General features: G+C 59.0%; 1 non-coding gene across 1 annotated transcript; it reads left to right on the plus strand.

Moving 5' to 3' along the window:
- Positions 1-12,027: 12,027 nt before the first annotated feature.
- LOC131865121 (5S ribosomal RNA) lies at positions 12,028-12,146 on the plus strand. Its single transcript, XR_009363853.1, has one exon. It is a non-coding gene; the product is annotated as a 5S ribosomal RNA (ribosomal RNA).
- Positions 12,147-12,705: the final 559 nt, after the last annotated feature.

Raw genomic sequence — 12,705 nt, forward strand, 5'->3', positions numbered from 1 at the left:
CGCGACGCGTCCGACAAAGAGAACGTTCCAAGGCGGCAGAGGAGGTTACCAGCCGAAGGATGCAGTAGCAATAACAGGTATAGTTCCGCGGCGGCCGAGAAGACTCACCGCATAGGAATCGGGATGCGAGGCGAGGGATGCGGCGGGAAGGCCCCGACGGCTAAACGGAAGAGGCTGCAGGGCCGCCTCGGAATGGTCCAAGCATCGGACGCGATTGGGACGACTACCAGTGCCAACCCCTTATCCCGCGATGCGTCCGATACACAGATAGTTCCAAGGCGGCCGAGGAGCCTCACCGCATATCAATCGGGGTGCGAGGCGAGGGATGGGGCGGGAAGGCCCCAACGGCTAGACGGAAGAGGCTTCAGGGCCACCTCGGAATGCTCCAAGCATCGGACGCGCTTGGGGCGACTACCAGTGCCAACCCCTTATCCCGCGATGCGTCCGATACACAGATGGTTCCAAGGCGGCCGAGGAGCCTCACCGCATAGCAATCGGGGGTGCGAGGCGAGGGATGGGGCGGGAAGGCCCCAACGGCTAGACGGAAGAGGCTTCAGGGCCGCCTCGGAATGGTCCAAGCATCGGACGCGCTTGGGGCGACTACCAGTGACAACCCCTCATCCCGCGATGCGTCCGATACGAAGATGGTTCCAAGGCGGCCGAGGAGCCTCACCGCATAGCAATCGGGGTGCGAGGTGGGGGATGCGGCGAGATGGCCCCAACGGCTAGACGGAAGAGGCCACAGGGCCGCGTCGGAATAGTCCAAGCATCGGACGCGCTTGGGGCGACTACCAGTGACAACCCCTTATCCCGCGATGCGTCCGATACGAAGATAGTTCCAAGGCGGCCGAGGAGCCTCACCGCATAGCAATCCGGGTGCGAGGTGGGGGATGCGGCGAGATGGCCCCAACGGCTAGACGGAAGAGGCTGCAGGGCCGCCTCGGAATAGTCCAAGCATCGGACGCGCTTGGGGCGACTACCAGTGACAACCCCTTATCCCGCGATGCTTCCGATACGAAGACAGTTCCAAGGCGGCCGAGGAGCCTCACCGCATAGCAATGGGGGTGCGAGGTGAGGGATGCGGCGAGATGGCCCCAACGGCTAGACGGAAGAGGCCACAGGGCCGCCTCGGAATAGTCCAAGCATCGGACGCGCTTGGGGCGACTACCAGTGACAACCCCTTATCCCGCGATGCATCCGATACGAAGATAGTTCCCAGGCGGCCGAGGAGCCTCACCGCATAGCAATCGGGGTGCGAGGCGAGGGATGCGGCGAGATGGCCCCAAAGGGTAGACGGAAGAGGCTGCGGGGCCGCCTCGGAATAGTCCAAGCATCGAACGCGCTTGGGGCGACTACCACTGCCAACCCCTTATCCCGCGATGCGTCCGATACACAGATAGTTCCGAGGCGGCCGAGGAGCTGGGGGATGCGGCGAGATGGCCCCAACGGCTAGACGGAAGAGGCTGCAGGGCCGCCTCGGAATAGTCCAAGCATCGGACGCGCTTGGGGCGACTACCAGTGACAACCCCTTATCCCGCGATGCGTCCGATACACAGATAGTTCCGAGGCGGCCAAGGAGCCTCACCGCATAGCAATCGTGGTGCGAGGTGGGGGATGCAGCGAGATGGCCCCAACGGCTAGACGGAAGAGGCTGCAGGGCCGCCTCGGAATGGTCCAAGCATCGGACGCGCTTGGGGCGACTACCACTGCCAACCCCTTATCCCGCGATGCGTCCGATACACAGATAGTTCCAAGGCGGCCGAGGAGCCTCACCGAATAGCAATCGGGGTGCGAGGCGAGGGATGCGGCGAGAAAGCCCCAACGGCTAGAGGGAAGAGGCTTCAGGTCCGCCTCGGAATGGTCCAAGCATCGGACGCGCTTGGGGCGACTACCAGTGACAACCCCTTATCCCGCGACGCGTCCGATACACAGATAGTTCCAAGGCGGCCGAGGAGCCTCACCGCATAGCAATCGGGGTGCGAGGCGAGGGATGCGGCGAGAAGGACCCAACGGCTAGACGGAAGAGGCTTCAGGGCCGCCTCGGAATGGTCCAAGCATCGGACGCGCTTGGGGCGACTACCAGTGACAACCCCTTATCCCGCGACGCGTCCGATACACAGATAGTTCCAAGGCGGCCGAGGAGCCTCACCGCATAGCAATCGGGGTGCGAGGCGAGGGATGCGGCGAGAAGGACCCAACGGCTAGACGGAAGAGGCTTCAGGTCCGCCTCGGAATGGTCCAAGCATCGGACGCGCTTGGGGCGACTACCAGTGACAACCCCTTATCCCGCGACGCGTCCGATACACAGATAGTTCCAAGGCGGCCGAGGAGCCTCACCGCATAGCAATCGGGGTGCGAGGCGAGGGATGCGGCGAGAAGGACCCAACGGCTAGACGGAAGAGGCTTCAGGGCCGCCTCGGAATGGTCCAAGCATCGGACGCGCTTGGGGCGACTACCAGTGACAACCCCTTATCCCGCGATGCGTCCGATACACAGATAGTTCCAAGGCGGCCGAGGAGCCTCACCGCATAGCAATCGGGGTGCGAGGCGAGGGATGCGGCGAGAAGGACCCAACGGCTAGACGGAAGAGGCTTCAGGGCCGCCTCGGAATGGTCCAAGCATCGGACGCGCTTGGGGCGACTACCAGTGACAACCCCTTATCCCGCGACGCGTCCGATACACAGATAGTTCCAAGGCGGCCGAGGAGCCTCACCGCATAGCAATCGGGGTGCGAGGCGAGGGATGCGGCAAGAAGGACCCAACGGCTAGACGGAAGAGGCTTCAGGGCCGCCTCGGAATGGTCCAAGCATCGGACGCGCTTGGGGCGACTACCAGTGACAACCCCTTATCCCGCGACGCGTCCGATACACAGATAGTTCCAAGGCGGCCGAGGAGCCTCACCGCATAGCAATCGGGGTGCGAGGCGAGGGATGCGGCGAGAAGGACCCAACGGCTAGACGGAAGAGGCTTCAGGTCCGCCTCGGAATGGTCCAAGCATCGGACGCGCTTGGGGCGACTACCAGTGACAACCCCTTATCCCGCGACGCGTCCGATACACAGATAGTTCCAAGGCGGCCGAGGAGCCTCACCGCATAGCAATCGGGGTGCGAGGCGAGGGATGCGGCGAGAAGGACCCAACGGCTAGACGGAAGAGGCTTCAGGGCCGCCTCGGAATGGTCCAAGCATCGGACGCGCTTGGGGCGACTACCAGTGACAACCCCTTATCCCGCGACGCGTCCGATACACAGATAGTTCCAAGGCGGCCGAGGAGCCTCACCGCATAGCAATCGGGGTGCGAGGCGAGGGATGCGGCGAGAAGGACCCAACGGCTAGACGGAAGAGGCTTCAGGGCCGCCTCGGAATGGTCCAAGCATCGGACGCGCTTGGGGCGACTACCAGTGACAACCCCTTATCCCGCGATGCGTCCGATACACAGATAGTTCCAAGGCGGCCGAGGAGCCTCACCGCATAGCAATCGGGGTGCGAGGCGAGGGATGCGGCGAGAAGGACCCAACGGCTAGACGGAAGAGGCTTCAGGGCCGCCTCGGAATGGTCCAAGCATCGGACGCGCTTGGGGCGACTACCAGTGACAACCCCTTATCCCGCGACGCGTCCGATACACAGATAGTTCCAAGGCGGCCGAGGAGCCTCACCGCATAGCAATCGGGGTGCGAGGCGAGGGATGCGGCGAGAAGGACCCAACGGCTAGACGGAAGAGGCTTCAGGGCCGCCTCGGAATGGTCCAAGCATCGGACGCGCTTGGGGCGACTACCAGTGACAACCCCTTATCCCGCGACGCGTCCGATACACAGATAGTTCCAAGGCGGCCGAGGAGCCTCACCGCATAGCAATCGGGGTGCGAGGCGAGGGATGCGGCGAGAAGGACCCAACGGCTAGACGGAAGAGGCTTCAGGGCCGCCTCGGAATGGTCCAAGCATCGGACGCGCTTGGGGCGACTACCAGTGACAACCCCTTATCCCGCGACGCGTCCGATACACAGATAGTTCCAAGGCGGCCGAGGAGCCTCACCGCATAGCAATCGGGGTGCGAGGCGAGGGATGCGGCGAGAAGGACCCAACGGCTAGACGGAAGAGGCTTCAGGGCCGCCTGGGAATGGTCCATGCATCGCACGCGCTTGGGGCGACTACCAGTGACAACCCCTTATCCCGCGACGCGTCCGATACACAGATAGTTCCAAGGCGGCCGAGGAGCCTCACCGCATAGCAATCGGGGTGCGAGGCGAGGGATGCGGCGAGAAGGACCCAACGGCTAGACGGAAGAGGCTTCAGGGCCGCCTCGGAATGGTCCAAGCATCGGACGCGCTTGGGGCGACTACCAGTGACAACCCCTTATCCCGCGACGCGTCCGATACACAGATAGTTCCAAGGCGGCCGAGGAGCCTCACCGCATAGCAATCGGGGTGCGAGTCGAGGGATGCGGCGAGAAGGACCCAACGGCTAGACGGAAGAGGCTTCAGGGCCGCCTCGGAATGGTCCAAGCATCGGACGCGCTTGGGGCGACTACCAGTGACAACCCCTTATCCCGCGATGCGTCTGATACACAGATAGTTCCAAGGCGGCCGAGGAGCCTCACCGCATAGCAATCGGGGTGCGAGGCAAGGGATGCGGCGAGAAGGACCCAACGGCTAGACGGAAGAGGCGGCTTCAGGGCCGCCTCGGAATGGTCCAAGCATCGGACGCGCTTGGGGCGACTACCGTTGCCAACCCCTTATCCCGCGATGCGTCTGATACACAGATAGTTCCGAGGCGGCCGAGGAGCCTCACCGCATAGCAATCGGGTTGCGAGGCAGATTATTGGGAAGGGAACCCCCTGGGATGCGGCTCAAGCAGTGCCCAAAGGGACTGGAATGCGGAATCACATCGAGAGACCCAAATGCTATACGAGGGCTCAAATCGAATTATCGATTTGGCCACGACATGGACGCATCGGAACGACTACCTTTGCCGAACCACTCGCAATTGCATCCATACCGAAACCAATAGACATTTCCGTTAGAGCCCTCGCATAGCATTCGGGAATCTCGCATGCCCCTCTAAATCGACCAATGCTGGCGCTCAACGAAAATCCGAGCGCTACCACCGTTCGAGCGCCAGCATTGGTCGAGTTAGAGGGGCACGGGGGAGAATGCTCCAGTCAACACCTCCCCTATATAAGTTATTTGTCCGATTCTCGCACAACCGTAGTCTGCCTCGTCGAATCAAACAACGGTCCCAGATTCCGACTTCCGTTCCGTAGAGACCCAAAAGCTAGATGGAGGCTCGCAAGAAAGAGAGTCGGCGCATAGCAATCGGGTTTCTCGAACGTTTAGGGACCGAGCTCACTTGCGGATAGGGCAAAATCCGCCAAGCAACCCAAAAGCTAGACGGGGGCTCGAATCGAATCGCCTAGGCGGCCACAACAACGACGTGTTGGATCGACTACCAGTGCCAAACCATTCAGCAAGACTAGTCTGTGTCGAGGCCGGATAGAGATTCTCAGAGAGCGCCCGTATAGCATTTAGGAGACCTGCCGCGTCCCTCACACTCGACAAATGGTGGTGCACGTTTATAAATCCGAGCGATCCCAACCCTTTCAAGCACCAACATCGGTCGAGATAGAGGGGCACGGAGGGGGCTGCGTGAGACAACACAGTCCCCTATATAAGTTATTTGTCCGATTCTCACACATCCGAAGAATGGTCATCAAATCGGACAACAGCCCAAACTTCCGACTTCCGTCCCAGAAAGCCCAAGAGCTATCTAAAACGTTCATGGCCGGAACTCGATCGCGGCTATACCAGTCCGCCAAGCAACCCAAAAGCTAGACTGGAGCTCTAGTCGAATCACCTCTGTGGCCATTGCAAGGACGTGTTGGAGCGACTACCATTGCCGAACCATTCCGCAGGTCGAGTCCATACCAAGGCCGCATAGAGATTCACGATGAGCTCCTGCATAGCAATCAGGAGACTTGCCGTGTCCATCACAATCGATAAATCCTGGTGCAAGATTTTTGCATCCGAGCGCTCCAACCAGTCGAGCACCAGCATCAATCGACATAAACGGGCACGGGGGGAGGATGCTCGAGAACACTACCTCCCCTATATAAGTTATTTGTCCGATTCTCAAGCAGCCGAAGTCTGGTCATCGAATCGGGTCAAAGACCACAACTTCCGACTTTACCCACAATGCAAGTCATCGAATCGAACATCGGCCCCCGAGTCGGACTCCATGCGTATGTCAGGTCATCGGACCCAAATTCCGCCTTCCTGCGCATGGCGGGCCATCAATATCAACTCGGTCATCGGACCCAAACTCCGCCTTTCTGCGCATGGCACGCCTTCAAATCGGTCATCGGACCCAAATTCCGCCTTCCTGTGCATGGCGGGCCATCAACATCAACTCGGTCATCGGACCCAAATTCCGCCTTTCTGCGCATGGCACGCCATCAACTCGGTCATCGGACCCAAATTCCGCCTTCCTGCGCATGGCAGGTCATCGGACACAAATTCAGACCTCGCCAATATGCCTACGTATCGAATCGGTCATCGGACCCAACTTCCGACTTCATCCATACTGTAGGGTCTTTGAGGTTGGCGCGGTGCGCTCAACCCGGGGAGTCGACCCATCGAAGCATACACCTCCCCTATATAAGCTATTTGTCCGATTCCCACACCTGTGTAGTTTGCACCTCTGACCAGGACATCGACCCCAACTTCCGAACTCGACTGCAACGACGGCACCAGCGCCTTGGTGCGCACCTTGCGACGCACAGTCCCAACATTCGCCTTCCTGCACATGGCAGGTCATCGGACCCAAATTCCGACCTCGCGAGTATGCCTACATATCGAATCGGTCATCGGACACAACTTCCGACTTCATCCATACCGTAGGGTCTTTGAGGTTGGCGCGGTGCGCTCAACCCGGGGAGTCGACCCAACGAAGCATACACCTCCCCTATATAAGCTATTTGTCCGATTCCCACACCTGTGTAGTTTGCACCTCCGATCAGGACATCGACCCCAACTTCCGAACTCGCCTGCAACGACCGAACCAGCGCCTTGGTGCGCACCTTGCAACGCACAGTGCCAACATTCGCCTTCCTGCACATGGCAGGTCATCGGACCCAAATTCCGACCTCGCGAGTATGCCTACATATCGAATCGGTCATCGGACCCAACTTCCGACTTCATCCATACCGTAGGGTCTTTGAGGTTGGCGCGGTGCGCTCAACCCGGGGAGTCGACCCAACGAAGCATACACCTCCCCTATATAAGCTATTTGTCCGATTCCCACACCTGTGTAGCTTGCACCTCCGATCAGGACATCGACCCCAACTTCCGAACTCGACTAAAAAGACCGCACCAGCACCTTGGTGTGCACCTTGCAACGCACAGTGCCAACATTCGCCTTCCTGCACATGGCAGGTCATCGGACCCAAATTCCGACCTCATGAGCATACCTACTAATCGAATCGGTCATCGGACCCAACTTCCGACTTCATCCATACCGTAGGGTCTTTGAGGTTGGCGCGGTGCGCTCAACCTGGGGAGTCGACCCATCGAAGCATACACCTCCCCTATATAAGCTATTTGTCCGATTCCGACACCTGTGTAGTTTGCACCTCCGCTCAGGACATCGACCCCAACTTCCGAACTCGCCTGCAACGACCGAACCAGCGCCTTGGTGCGCACCAAAAGTGCGCACTTTTGGAGGGCACTTTTGTGCGCTCCAAAGGTGCGCACTTTTGGAGGGCACTTTTGTGCGCTCCAAAGGTGCGCACTTTTGGAGGGCACTTTTTGGAGGGCACTTTTGTGCGCTCCAAAGGTGCGCACTTTTGGAGGGCACTTTTTGGAGGGCACTTTTCTGCGCTCCAAAGGTGCGCACTTTTGGAGGGCACTTTTTGGAGGGCACTTTTCTGCGCTCCAAAGGTGCGCACTTTTGGAGGGCACTTTTTGGAGGGCACTTTTCTGCGCTCCAAAGGTGCGCACTTTTGGAGGGCACTTTTTGGAGGGCACTTTTCTGCGCTCCAAAGGTGCGCACTTTTGGAGGGCACTTTTGTGCACTCCAAAGGTGCACACTTTTGGAGGGCACTTTTTGGAGGGCACTTTTCTGCACTCCAAAGGTGCGCACTTTTGGAGGGCACTTTTTGGAGGGCACTTTTGTGCGCTCCAAAGGTGCGCACTTTTGGAGGGCACTTTTTGGAGGGCACTTTTGTGCGCTCCAAAGGTGCGCACTTTTGGAGGGCACTTTTGTGCACTCCAAAGGTGCGCACTTTTGGAGGGCACTTTTCCTGCGCTCCAAAGGTGCACACCTAGGTGAGCACCTTCGACCACACCTTGTAGCACACCAAACTCTGACTTTCGACTTCATCCGCAATGCAGGGTCTTTGAGGTTGGCGCAATGCGCACAACCAGGGGAGTCGACCCATCAAACCCAACACCTCCCCTATATAAGCTATTTGTCTGATTCTCATACATGCGTAGCCTGCAGGAGCAATTAGGACATCGACCCCAACTTTCGGCTTCTAAACGAAAACAAGGTCTTTGAGGTTGGTGTAATGCGAACAACTAGGGGAGTCAACCCATCAAACCCAACACCTCCCCTATATAAGCTATTTGTCTGATTCTCATACATGTGTAGTCTACAGGAGCAATTAGGACATCGACCCCAACTTTTGACTTCTTAACGAAAACAAGGTCTTTGAGGTTGACGTAATGCGCACAACCAGGGGAGTCGACCCATCAAACCCAACACCTCCCCTATATAAGCTATTTGTCCGATTCTCATACATGTGTAGCCTACAGGAGCCATTAGGACATTGACCCCAACTTTTGACTTCTTAACGAAAACAAGGTCTTTGAGGTTGGCGTAATGCGCACAACCAAGGGAGTTGACCCATCAAACCCAACACCTCCCCTATATAAGCTATTTGTCTGATTCTCATACATGTGTAGCCTGCAACAACGATTAGGACATCCACCCCAACTTCTGAATTCGTCTGCGTTGACCGCACCAAAGGTGCACGCCTTGGTGCTCACCAAAATCCGACTTCCGACTTCTTCTGCTATGCGGGGTCTTTGAGGTTGGCGCAGTGCGCACAACCAGGGGAGTCAACCCACCGAATGCAACACCTCCCCTATATAAGCTATTTGTCTGATTCTCATACATGCGTAGACTGCAGCAATGATTAGGACATCCACCCCAACTTTTGACTTCTTAAACAAGACAGGGTCTTTGAAGTTGGTGCAGTGCACACAACCAGGGGAGTCGACCCATCAAACGCAACACCTCCCCTATATAAAGCTATTTGTCCGATTCTCATACGTGTAGTCTGCAGCAGCGATTAGGACATCGACCCCAACTTCCGAATTCGTTTGCATTGACCGCACCAAAGGTGCACGCCTTGGTGTGCACCTTGGAGTGCACTTTGGTGCTCACCTCGGTGCACACTTTGGTGTGCACCTCGGTGTGCACCAAAGGTGCGCACCTTGGAGCGCACCAAAGGTGTACACTTTGGAGCGCACCACATAGGGTCTTTGAGAGGTTGGCGCAGTGCGCACACCAAGGTGGGTGTTGAGGTGCGTGCCGAGGTGGGTGGGTGCTAGGGTGCGCTCCATGGTGGGTGCCAGGGTGGGTGCGTGCTAGGGTGGATTCCAAAGAGGGTCATAGGGTGGGTGCCAAGGTGGGTTGGTGATATAGTGGGTTCAAAGGTGGGTACTAGGGTGGGTTCCAAGGTGGGTCACAAGTTGGGTGCCAGGATGCGTGGGTGTTAGGTTGGGTGCCAAGGTGGGCTCCTGCGTGGGTGGGTGCTAGGGTGGGTTTCAAGGTGGACGCGAGGGCGGGTGCCAAGGTGGGTAACAAGTTGGGTGTTAGGATGGGTGAGTGCTAGAGTGGGTGCCAAGGTGGGTGGGTGCTAAGGTGGATGCCAAGGTGGTTCACAGGGTGGGTGGGTTCTAGGGTGAGTTCCAAGGTGGGTCACAGGTTTAGTGCTAGGGTGCGTGTCAAGGCGGGTGTCGAGGTGCCTGGGTGCTAGGGTGTGGATGCCAATGTGGGTCATAGGGTGGGTACTAGGGTGGGCTGCAATGTGGGTGCCAAGGTGGGTAACATGCTCGGTTGGTTCTAAATTGGGTGTCAGGGTGGGTGTGCACCCACCTTGCCCGAGGTGGGTGCCAAGGTGCCAGTGTGGGTGGGTGCTAAGGTGGATGCCAAGGTGGGTGAGAAGGTGGGTGATAGGTTGAGTGGTAGGATGGGTGGGTGCCAAGATGGGTCACAGGGTGGGTGCAAGGGTGGGTAGGTGCTAGGGTTGGTGTCAGGGTGGGTGGGTGCTAGGTTGGGTTCCAAGGTGGGTGCGAGGGTGAGTGTCAAGGTGGGTCACAGGTTAGGTGCTAGGATGGGTGAGTGCTAGGGTGCAAAGGTGCCAGGGTGGGTGCTAGGATGGGTCGATGCTAGGGTGAGTGGCAAGGTGGGTCCACAAGTGTCAAGGTGGGTGCCGAGGTGGGTGCCAACTTGGGTTCCAAGGTGGGTGCCAAGTGGGCGACTGCTATGGTGGATGCCAAGGTGGGTCACGGGGTGGGTGCCAAGTTGCTAGGTTGTGTTCCAAGGTGGGTGCCAACGTGGCTGCTAGGGTGCGTGGGTTAAAGGGTGTGTCACAACGTGGGTGCCAGGATGGGTGCGCACCCACACTGGCCAAGACGGGTGCAAGGTTGGGTTCCAAGCCCGGTCACAGGCTGGGTGCTAGGATGGGTGGGTGCCAAGGTGGGCACCAGGGTGGGTGCACCCACCCTGGCCAAGGTGGGTCACGGGGTGGGTCCTAGGGTGGGTAACAGGGTGGGTACTAAGGTGCGTGCCAAGGTGGGTCATGGGGTGGGTGCCAAGGTGGGCACCAGGGTGGGTGTGCACCAACCCTAGCCAGGGTAGGTCACGGGGTGGTTGTCGGGGTGGGCGTCAAGGAGCCAAGGTGGGTGGCAAGTAGCCAAGTTGCGTGCCAAGGTGGGTGTCGGGGTGGGTGCCAAGGATCCAAGGTGGGTGCCAAGGAACCAAGGTGGGTGTCTGGGTGGGTGCCGAGGTGGGAGCCAGGGTGGGTCCCAAGGTGAGTGCAAAGGTGGGTGCCAGGGTCAAGGTGAGTGCCAATGTGGGTTCCAAGGTGCCAGGGTCAGGGTGAGTGCCAATGTGGGTTCAAAGGTGCTAAGTTGGGTGCGAGGTTGGGTGCGAGGGTGGGTGGGTGCCAAGGTGTGCTAGGTGGAAGCCCGGGTGGGTCGGCATCCCATGGGTGTCGAGTTGGGTGCCTGATGGGTGCTTCTTGTCAAGTTTTAGTCGTCGGGACTCATTTCGAGCCTTAGAGGTCGTTTCTTGTCCGGTTGCCCTGTCTTCGACCTGGGAACCCAATTTTGGTCCTCGGGTCCCATTTTTTTTTGTCTCGCATCCCACTTTTGGCCTGTGGCCTTTTCGGGGTTGATTCTCGTTTTGGGCATCAGAGCATGTTTCTTCTCCTAAAACCCAATATTTGTTTATTAAGTCTCGGAACACATTTTTGTTCTCGTGGACCCATCATGGGTCTTGGAACGCATTTGTGGTCCTTGGGTCCCATTTTGCATCCCGAAACTTGTGTTTTGGTGCTTGATCCCTATTTTGGGTGCCCACCTTGCACCAAGTGCGCACCCGGGGCAAACCGAGCGCCTTGGTGCACCGGGGCAAGATCGAGCGTGCACCCGAGGCGCCCCGAACATGCACCAAGGTGCACTCGGCCCACATGTGAGCGCAGGTCGTTGCGCCCGAGGTGGTGTGTGGGCACCGCGTTGCAGACGGGACACTGCACGCACACGACGCCCCGTCCAGGTGCACGCACGTAGGCCGGGCCGGGTGCACACCCGACGCCCTAGCAAGGTGCGCGCACCCGGGCAGGGCTCACACTTGGCGAACGGGGCGCACTTCGCGAGGGAGGGTGTGCACCTCGACGGGGGTGGGTGGCCGGGGTGGATTCGCACGTGGGTCGCGGTTTGCTAAGTACACACTGCGACAAGCTCATAACGGGTGCGATCATACCAGCGTTAGTGCACCGGATCCCATCAGAACTCCGCAGTTAAGCGCGCTTGGGCCGGAGTAGTACTGGGATGGGTGACCTCCCGGGAAGTCCCGGTGTTGCACCCTTTCTTAGTTTTTCGCCGGGCGTCGCAATGCTATTTGAATAAACCTTTTGCCCGTTTGCGTTCTCGTCGGGGCCGGGCCGGGCCGGGGTGCGCTGCCCGCACTACCGCGCGCGCGGGGGGCGACACCGAGCGCGCACCCGAGGCGCCCCGAGCACACAGGCCACGGTGCAACCCGGGCGTTGTGCGCGCACCCCGGTGCGCCCGAGGTGCTGCGCGCGCACCCAGGTGAAATCGGTGTGCACCTCGGCCAGTGCGCGCTCGGTCGAGTCGCGCACGTTGGCCAAGGTGCACGGTGATGTTTCTTACTCTAAGGTTCCGCACCAGACGCCCGGGACAGGTGAGCGAAGCTGGGCGGGGCCGGGTGCGCGGCCGGGGCAGGTGCACGCAGCTGGAGAGAGCTTTGGAGCACACCAGAGGTGCGCACCTTGGAGCACACTTCGGAGCGCACCAATGATGCGCTCCATTCAAAAGTTTCCTGAAAAGGCAAAAAAAGTTGAGATTATAGAATTTCCCACTTGAGAGATTGTAAAAAAAAAAAATTTAAAATGAAGGAAACGCGG

Source organism: Cryptomeria japonica, unplaced genomic scaffold (assembly GCF_030272615.1).
Source record: "Cryptomeria japonica unplaced genomic scaffold, Sugi_1.0 HiC_scaffold_101, whole genome shotgun sequence".
Lineage (NCBI taxonomy): Eukaryota > Viridiplantae > Streptophyta > Pinopsida > Cupressales > Cupressaceae > Cryptomeria > Cryptomeria japonica.